We start from the raw sequence: 9,957 nt of genomic DNA on the forward strand, positions 1-9,957 counted from the left end.
GTCAATGTTTGATCCAATATTGGCGCGTGCAATAGCTGAGCAGCATGTTTCAGGAAGTAGTGGGCACGGTTGTCTCAGCATCATGTGATAATAGCTGGCTGGGCTAACTATAGCATTGGTCTGAAGTAGCGTAGAAAGAGTGGAGTGTAATATGACTCCATATGCTTTTTTACTTTTGTTGAATTGAGATTTTAGTACCTGCAGACATTATATACGGGTGTTTGTGTAAAGCCATATTAATGGATTGTGCACTCAGTAATTCAGTCTTTTTAGGGATTAATTCTATCCAATTGCTCATATTGAGCTTCGAACCTTTTTAAAGATATATTCTATCCCATGTATATTGGATCGTAGATCTTTCCCAAGACTACAGACAATGTGTGTCATCTTCATAGTTCTGAACAATCCCTCCCAGTTCTAATAATACATTTTGAAAAGGTTTTAATTGTATGTTAAAGAGTGATGGTGACAGAGGTACACCGCAAATTGTGATTTCAGAATCGGATAGGCTATCCCTATCTTTACTCTGGAGGAACTTTTGGAGAGAAAAAAGTTGATCCAAGAAATAGCTTTATATGAGGCCTCTATGACCTCATGTATTCATTGAATCAGGGGAGAGTGATTTAAAGTGTCAAACACAGAAATAAGCTATAAAAGCCTGAAAAGTCTGGTGTCCCTCTATCCACGATTTGAGACAGATTATCCTTATTGTCCATCAAAGCAAGTTCAGTGTCTACCCGCCAGGCAAAACCCAGACTTTAAGTCACCCAGTGAGTTAGAATTTTCTATACAATTCTGTAATTGCATGGTAGCTGCTCTACCTAAGGTTTTTAGCAAGATGGGCACATTTGTTTTAAGATGATAACTAGTGCAGTCCTTAGGATATAAAGTGGTGTTTTTCAGAAGTAGAATAACCCATGAGTGGCGGCATGTGGGATACAGACTTCCCCAAAGGTGGTATTAATGAGTTATCGATAACTGCCTGCGGTGCTGGACCAGCTACAAGACACAGAATTGTGTGCACCCGTCGGACAACTAACAAACACATGCCAAGGGTACATTGACAGCGGGATTAAAGGAGCGAATAATCGTGACAGCGGTCAACAGCCCATATTCTCCCAAAGGATAAGGAATTACATATTTAGAATGAGTGGGAACACATGAGATATACTTGTCTTCACGGATGCTGCTGCACAACCTTAATGACTGGTGGAATTGCTGATAAATAAATGAAGGCGCACGCTACCTGACTGCGCTGAAGTTGGGAATTCACCATCATGAAAAACAATTGCAAAAGGACTTTGAGAATTTTAGAATCTTTGGTTATTGTTCATTGAGTTAAATAGCACATAGTTGATATATTAATCTGCAAAAGTAGCATTGGATGCTCTGGGATACAAGTAGAGTCAATGTAAATCCCCCAAAGAAGTTCATATTAAGAGTTGAACGTGAAGGACGGAGTGAAACATGTTGGGTCCTCTTAGATAGCACCCACATTAGTGTGGTTATAGTTAATAAGGGCATAATAAAGCCTAACAGTAATTTAGTGGAGTAAAGAATCCAGCAGCTCCCGTTGTAAATGTGAAAACCTCTTGTGGACATTGGTATGTTTTTTTAAGGGTGACCATGGGGTTCATTATGTGAGCAATTGCAATGTTGAATGTTACAGAGTGAAATAAATAATTGGCAAATGTTATTTTTGCACTAAGCCACTTCATGGGATGCACTTGTCACTTTAAATGATTTAAAACAATATGAAGGTAAAAGATAACAAAGTTGTATATGTTTTGTGATAACATGGAGGTATAGCACAGAGTTATTTGGGTTGGCTTCTCCCCTTGTGTGTGGGTAAAAAAAAAAAACGTTCTTGCCTGTGGAGTTGAATGACCTAAACATGAGAGTCTTTTTGCCATAAACAGTATAGGAAGAGGTACTAACTAGTATGTGTATATTAGAAGTATGTCCAGGAAGGTCCCTCTTCCATAAATTAACCCTGGTGTCCCCCTTAGTTTGATGGATTTTGATTTGATTTAAATATTTCTAATGCGCTAAATCGCCCATAGGCCCCAGAGCACACAATAAACCGAGACAGGACAAACAACACAATTTACGCCCCTCCAGTATTTATTAATGAGGCAGATTGGTCAGGGTCAAGATTAAACAAGTGGGTCTTAACTCCCTTCTTGGCCTCTGTGATAGACTTAGCCTGCCTCAGATGAGTGGAAAGTTCATTCCAGGGAGCCTGGACATCAAATCCAGTTCCACCAAAGCCTGAGCATTTAAATCTAGGCTGTGTGAGCTTTGTTGTGTCATTGGATTGTAAAATAGATTTGGCTATTAATGAGGGACATGATAACTGGGATTCTAGTCGCTGCACAGTTCTTAATAATTGGGGAAAGACATGGGTCATTGGAAAGGCTGAATGATTCAAATTACTTATAATACATCTGGTCTCTTGTAGAGATATAGGCAAAACATTAAATTGATGGGGACTGCTTTGAATGAATGGGTCGATTTTGCATCCTCTATATCAATTCCTGAATTTGAATGGGGTATGGTAATAAGAAGATTAAACCTTGACCTGATTTTATCAGTTATTTCACAAAAAACATTGAATGGAATTGCAACATTCAGAAGAGGAATCAGTGCTAACTGGTGAGAGGCAAGTTGTATTTAGGGGCTGCAGAATGTTAAACAACTTGTCAGGATGTGGTATAGGTGACTGAGAAGAATGCAAACCGCTGTGTGGAGATGGCAGTCACCACTGTGCCCCATGCCATCATGACTCAGGCAGGAGAGTGAAGAAGAGCGGCGCAAATGCAGCACTGAGATGGGAGAAGCAGCGGGAACCTGGCTGCCCTCTGGGGGAAGGAAGACGAGACGCCTCACACGGTCCCCAGAGGATATATTGCAATGATATTATTTGTTAAATTCTCAATATTACTTCTTTTACACAGACATTTCCTTCTGAATTTGTTCAATCACTTTTGGCCAAGACGTATATCACAGCAAGTTTGTTATATTCTTATACAAACAATTTGAGTACTGATTTTTAAAAATAAATAACAAGTAGAAAATGAATGGGTGAGAGTGGGATATTTTTCAGTATATGTAAAATAATGGGAAAATGAGGGTAAAATGCTTCAAATTCTCAAAGGTATCTAATCTTACACAAACAATGCCTATCTTTGACCAGTTAGAATTTCTAGATTTTCCTTACATATACCGAATTTGTGTTGGTCTTGTCAATCCCTTAATGCTAATTGTTTACATATGATCTTTGAATCACCAGCTGGCTGGGGCTGCAAGATCTTTCCCCCTGCCTGCCTGCCTTTCCATTTCATGAATCGCTGCTGAGCTGGTGAGCTCTTGAGCTTAATTGAATTTGTTTCGTATTTGTGTGTGCAAAGATGGCCACTGCCGCGTAGGCAGTGAATCTGCCTTGTTGTGCCTGGAAGAGCTGCATCCCGATTGGTGTTCCTGTATTCATCTGGCCAATAGGGGAAGCCGGCAGGCTCAGCCGCCCCCCTCCACAAGGCCCACACTCCAGGCTCCTGTCTGGAGCTGTAAGAAGCACCTCTCCATGCACCCCTCCCACCCCCGGCATCACTCCCACCTGCTCTCATACTGTTGTGGAACTTGGGCTGTCTACAATCTTAATTTCAGATTCAAATTTCCCTGGTAAGTATTCATGGTTCTCCGTGGTACCCCTCCTTATTGGGCACTGCAATTCTTCTTCCTTCACTCCCTACCCCTTGGTGTGCACCACCAGTCAGACTGCAACAGCTCTCTTAATGCCCTACTTCAACGAATGATCTAAATTACAAATAACTATTGACCTTTTCTACTCTCTGGTTTGCCTCGAACTTGCTTCCACCACCTTTTTTGTACTGTTTCTAGTGCTTTTTACTAAAATCGAATTTAGGTGTGCATCAATCTGTGCATCCACCATTTTGTACTGTTCTAGTGCTTCAGCTAAAATCAGATTTAGGTTTGCATCTATCTGTGCATCCACCATTTTGTACTGTTTGGTGCTTTTGGCTAAATTCGAATTTCAATGTGCATCAATGTTCCATCTAAGCTGTGCGCATGTGCCCATGCCCAGGTTCCTTCTGGGTGCCGCTCAGAAGAGTTTTAGCAGCGCACACAGACAATTCCAAATGTCTCAAGAATTAATAAAGACAAGCCACAGAAGTTACCTGCCATTTTCTTCCTCTCTTAATAGAGCTAAATCATACAAGCTATGCATTAAATTCTGGTGGAGCCTATTTACATTACCCTACTGTGCCTAGCATGACCGTAAAAACCTAAAAGCAGAATACACCCTCCCTCAAGAAATTAATGACGAATATGAAAAAGTAGCTCCATGAACATAAGATCTAAGATATGCCTGCACACAACCAAATACCCTTCCCCACCCAGCCATGACTTCTGTAATTGACTCTGCCACACTTATACCTTATGACTAACCTCTGCCCCAGGCCATATCTAGACATTACCAGACAACCTTGGGGGTCATTACGAGTCGGGCGGTAAGGGATACCAGGCACCGGTAAGGAGACCGGTGCTGGTAATCCCTTACCGCCCGATTCCGAGGTCCCTTGGAGGGAACCATAAGGAACGTGTGGTCAGACCACACATTCCTTACGGGTCCCGCTAAGGGACCAGGGCGCTAATAACGGGCTTGCAAGTCGCGAGCCCGTTATTAGCGTCCTCCCCATTCCCATTGAGCCCTATGGGGGCTGAAATGGGAATGGGGAATGGTCTGTTCAATGGGGACTTACCGGTCCCACCAGAGTCGGACTACACCGGTAAGTCCCCATTGAACGAGACCGGACACGGGCACAGTATCGGAGGCAGCCATGGAGCTAATAGCTCCATGGATACCACCCATCTCGTAATGAGGCCCCTTGCCTCTGCCTGCCTTGGATACAATCTGTGAGGGGTCAGAAATGTGAGGTGGACAACTTTGTGAAGGTTTTTCAAAAGATGCCATTTTATTAACTCAAAAGGTTTTTATAAATGCCTCACTATCCCTATCCTGAAAAGGATTTCCCTGCCTAAAGTAAACTAAAAGAAACACTCTAACAAAAGGTTTCTGTCCCTCACACATGAACATACAGAACATCAACAAGAAAATATATGGTGGCTCAACAACAACAAATGTAACATGAGCTGCTTTTCCTAATAACCTGGGGGAATTCCCCTTCCCGATATTCAACCAGGTCTTTCTTTAAATGTTCAAAAAGGTTAAGGAAATCCTTTAACATCACAAAGAGTTGCACTTCAGTTCTTCTCCAAATCCAACTTGACAACACAAAGCTCCAACTTGGTTTCCAAATATGGTTCACAAATTTCACAATTGTTTAACAACACATTGCTCTTCCAATTATGATTAAGGTCACTAACAATGAACAGTTCAAAATGTCATTAACTTTGAAATAAATGTCTTTGTTATGATATTTTGGCACCACTTCAACTTCCTCAACAGCGTTACCCCACCACAGTACTTTATGATATTTTAGCTGGTTTATTCTCATGTCAGGTTTACCACTTATACAACACTTTGTGCTGGTGCACTCTTGCCAGAAAGAACAAATAGTTACCAATGCTTTTGGTCTGGTATACTCTCCTGCCAGCCAGGACAAACCACTACAGTTCACTGCACGGGTGTACTGCCCTGCCCAAACAGAACCACTTTGGTACAAAGTTCCAAGACATGGAATACTCCCTTGCGAGGCCCAACTATTATCTCTAACCACATCTGTGTTAAGGGTCAACTTCAAAAAGGTTTTAACAATGGCTCGTGCTTCACAGGAATTGGTTTTAGAGTTCTCTTCAGGGAAAACAAGAATCAAACTGCTGCTATTCACTACACCTAAGTGTTTGCCACACGCAAGACAGGCAATGCTTCCTTCCTCCTGAACGTATTCTATCAGAAGGGCAGCCCTCTTGCAAACCTAAGTGTTTGCCACACGCAAGACAGGCAATGCTTCCTTCCTCCTGAACGTATTCTATCAGAAGGGCAGCCCTCTTGCAAATTCGGTTACACCTTTGTATTAGTAACCAAATGATGATTATAACTCTTCCTCTTTTTCACACTTCGTTGGCTTTGGTAATGCGGATTTAAGACATTCTCTGCCTCTAGACAACATTCCTCATACACTCTGTTATGGTTAATAATTTGGTAACCCTGGTTGGTTGTCAATTACCTGAGTGCACGTCTCGTTTGGTTTTGGCAATTGTGGTTTGGGTTCCCCTCCTGAGGCAATGTTCCTTTATATGATTGTCCGTTATTATTATTACCCACTATACAGCATTCACCTCCTTTAGATGGTAACTTTGAAGTCTTTGCCCGCCAACTGCTTTGGTTCACATCAGCACAGGTGTGAACGACTGGCAAAGCAAGGAAAGAAAGTAGCAAGAGACCGGAACGTGATCCGTAGCCAGAAAAGGAAAGAATAGAATGCGAATCACGAGGAGCGCAAGCAGAGTCACAAAGGACGTAACAGAGAGCGTGTTAAGTAGGCCAAAGGGACAGGAGTGTACCGGAGAAGACACACTTGCGCGTTCTCACCCGAACAGAAGAGCTGCAACACGAGGTTCCGCGTCCTCAGCTGTGGGAAATAAACTAGCAGTGGCCAATGTTGGAAACAGCTAGACTGCGTGCTATGCTTCTAAAATATACATGCTGGCAAGTCCTAGGAGTCTTCCAATAATCCCAAATCCTCCAGGGACGACGAGTCATGACAGATAGATACCAGGGCAGAGGCCTCATTGATTCATGGAAATCCTTCAAGATTTAAAGGTCGCCACTTTACCATTACTGGGCTGGGGAATAAGCAGAAATATCAAGTGTTAATTGTCCTGATACCCAAGTATATAATTGGTTTTGACATTTTGAAGGGGTTTACTTTGGGACTAGGAGCTGACTTTGCCCACAAAGCGTGTATGTATGAAGCAATAACGTATTCCTGGGGGACATAAGGCCATTTCGGACACCATTAAGGGATATGTAGAAGCAGGAGTGTTGCGCCAGTTACTACCACTTGGAATAACCCGGTCTGGCCTGTGAAAATGGGGGATAGGAGCTGAAGAATGACTGTGGGGTATAGAGAATTAAACAAATATACTCCTCCTTTAGTCCCTGCGGTACCAGGCGCTATCACTTTGAATGAGAATGTAAAAAAGTTTGAGGGAGAACTTGGTATGCCATATTAGACTTAGCAAATGCCTTTTTCACTGTGCCAATTGCTGAGGAGTGCCAAGAGCAGTTTTCATTTTCTTGGAATTGCATCATTATAACTTCACAAGCTTGCCTGTGGGGTACTTGCACAGCCCAACCATTTGTCACCGGCTGGTGGCAGAACATTTGGACAAAACACCATACAAACCTGATATGCAGATTTCACATTACATTGATGACATTTTGATTCAGGGCAAAGTGTGCGAAATCAGTTAGAAGTAATCATTGATGGGTTGAAGAAGGAAGTATTGGAGATTAACCCTTACAAAATTAAAGGGCCAGCTGAGACTGTGGTATTTCTGGGAATTCAGTGGCATAATGGGCATTAAGAGATGGTGCTGAAAGCCCAACAAAAGATACTTGAGTTTACCACGCCTGTGAACAAGAAACAAGCTCAGCACTTCATATGGCTGTTTGGCTTTTGGAGACAGCATATACTCTTTTAGGGCAAATATTTACTCCACTCTACAAAGTGATGCAAAAGAAGTATGAGTTTGAGTGGGGAGAGGAACAACAGAGATTGTTTGACTTGGCAAAATAAACTGTGCAGTGTGTGCTTGATTTTTGGCCTTTGAAGTCAGGAGACGTGGAGTTGAATGTGTCGGTACAAGAAAATGATGCTAACTGGAGCTGGTGGCAAAATCAAGCCAGAAAACGGGTTGCCTTTGGATTTTGGAGTCGCAAAGTACCTGAGGCTGCTGATAGATGAACTCGGTTTGAGACGCAATTGCTAGCATACTTTTGGGTTCTGTTGATAATAAGCAGATGGCGGTGGGTCAGGATGTATTGATGAGGCCCGAAATCCAGATTATGCAGTGGGGTTTGAGTTCTCCTAAAACACACAGGCTCAGACAAGCCCAAGAAGCCAGTATGATCAAGTGGAAATGGTATATCCAAGACAGCGCAAAATAGGGAAAAGATGGGGTTGCCAAACTACATCAGCAGGTGGTTAGTGTACCACCAATAGACTATATAATGCAGGAAGTAACCGAAGTGCATGAGTTTCCGGTAAAATGGGGAGTACCTTATGGGGATTTGATGGTAGAACAGAGAGAACATGCCTGGTTCACTGACGGCTCAATCCGCTATGTAGGAACTGAGCGTTGTTGGAAAGCTATGTCGTATAATCCCAAGACAAAAAAGATCCTTACCACGTCAGGTAAAGGAAGGAGCATCCAGGTTGCAGAACTTTATGCAGTATATCAAGCTTTGAAACAAGAAATACCTGGTCAATGTCACTTGTACACAGATTCATAATCAGATGCTAATGGGCTAGCAGCATGGCTGCCGACCTGGCAGTTGAATGGGTCAAAAATGAATTCTAAAGAATTGTGGGGAAAAGAACTATGGCAAGATATCTGGGAAATGCTATCACAAAGTGAAGTAACAGTGTATCATGTGGATGCACATTGTACTACTGACTCATTAGAAAGCTGGTTCAATTCTGTTGCAGAAGAACACACCAATATTTCCTCCGTGGACACAGAGGCTCAGGAGGGCGATTTGGAGGGTTTGGCAAAGTGGGCACACCAGAAATGTGGGCACATGAGAGAGAAGGCTACTTGCTGGTGGGCACAAACTCGGGGGATTAGCATCCCTTTAGAGGTAGTGAAAACCGTAATTTTGCAATGTCCTGTGTGTCAACATCAGTAGCCTAGACCCACTCCTCATATTGTCAGGGCCCTTTATGAAGAAGTAAGATGCCTGGTCAAAGCTGGCAGATTGATTACATTGGACTTCTACCAATCATTAAAGGTTGTCAGTATCCATGTACAATGGTGGACACATATTCTGGATATCTGATTGTACTACCATGTGAGAGAGCCACACAACTGAACAGCATTACATTATTAGATCAGATTATGTTGTATTACGATGTGCCCTTACAAATTCAGAGTGACAATAGCTCACATTTTAAAGGCAAGTTGATTCAGGAATATTGTCAGGAAAAGAACATTGAGTGGCTCCATCATGTACCAAATCACCCCCAAGCGGCGGGTATGATTGTCATGATTCACTGTCTTTGCCCCTTTTGGTCCGCCTGGAGAGCTGGGCGTCGCTTTGCGGCATCCATTTTTCCTCCGCACATGGCCGCCGCCTCTATTACGAGACTGGAATGCAACAGTCTAGGCTTTTTGGAAACTCCTTCGACATCATCATATAAGCGCTGCGAGACCATGTGTTGTTGCGTCTCAACGTTTGGTCGTTAGCCTTTCAGCCGTACTCAGTGCTTCTGTTTCTTCCGCTCCTCTCTGTTCCTTCCTTGCAGCTCTGTCCTCGGACCGCGCCACCTTCCTCCTTGTGCTTCCTGGCTACATTGCACTCTTGCTGTGTTGCCGCTTGCCTTACCTTGCTTCCTGGCTCCACTGCTCTCTAAGCTGTGTTGCCGCTTGCCTTATTCGGGCTCATGGCTGCATTACCTTCCTGGCTGCGTGGCCGCAAGCCTCGTTGGCACTTTCTTGCTTCGCTGCCCTCTTGGCCGCGATACTGTGAACATCACCCTTTCTGCAACTACGGACCTCCCCTGTTTGCAGACTTTGTTCTACTCCTTCCTGGCTGCCAATGGGTGGAAATACTCCTGGACTCCTTCCTTCCTGGAATTGATTGCAACTAGAAAGTACAATAAGAACACCTCAGAATTGATCATTGTAGGATTCCTGGATTCTGGGCGGTTTCCCCGGGTGCTAGCCTGCCTGGTCTTCTGAGCCAGC

Source organism: Ambystoma mexicanum, chromosome 1q (genome assembly GCF_040938575.1).
Source record: "Ambystoma mexicanum isolate Mex_15411 chromosome 1q, UKY_AmexF1_1, whole genome shotgun sequence".
In the NCBI taxonomy this organism is placed as follows: domain Eukaryota; kingdom Metazoa; phylum Chordata; class Amphibia; order Caudata; family Ambystomatidae; genus Ambystoma; species Ambystoma mexicanum.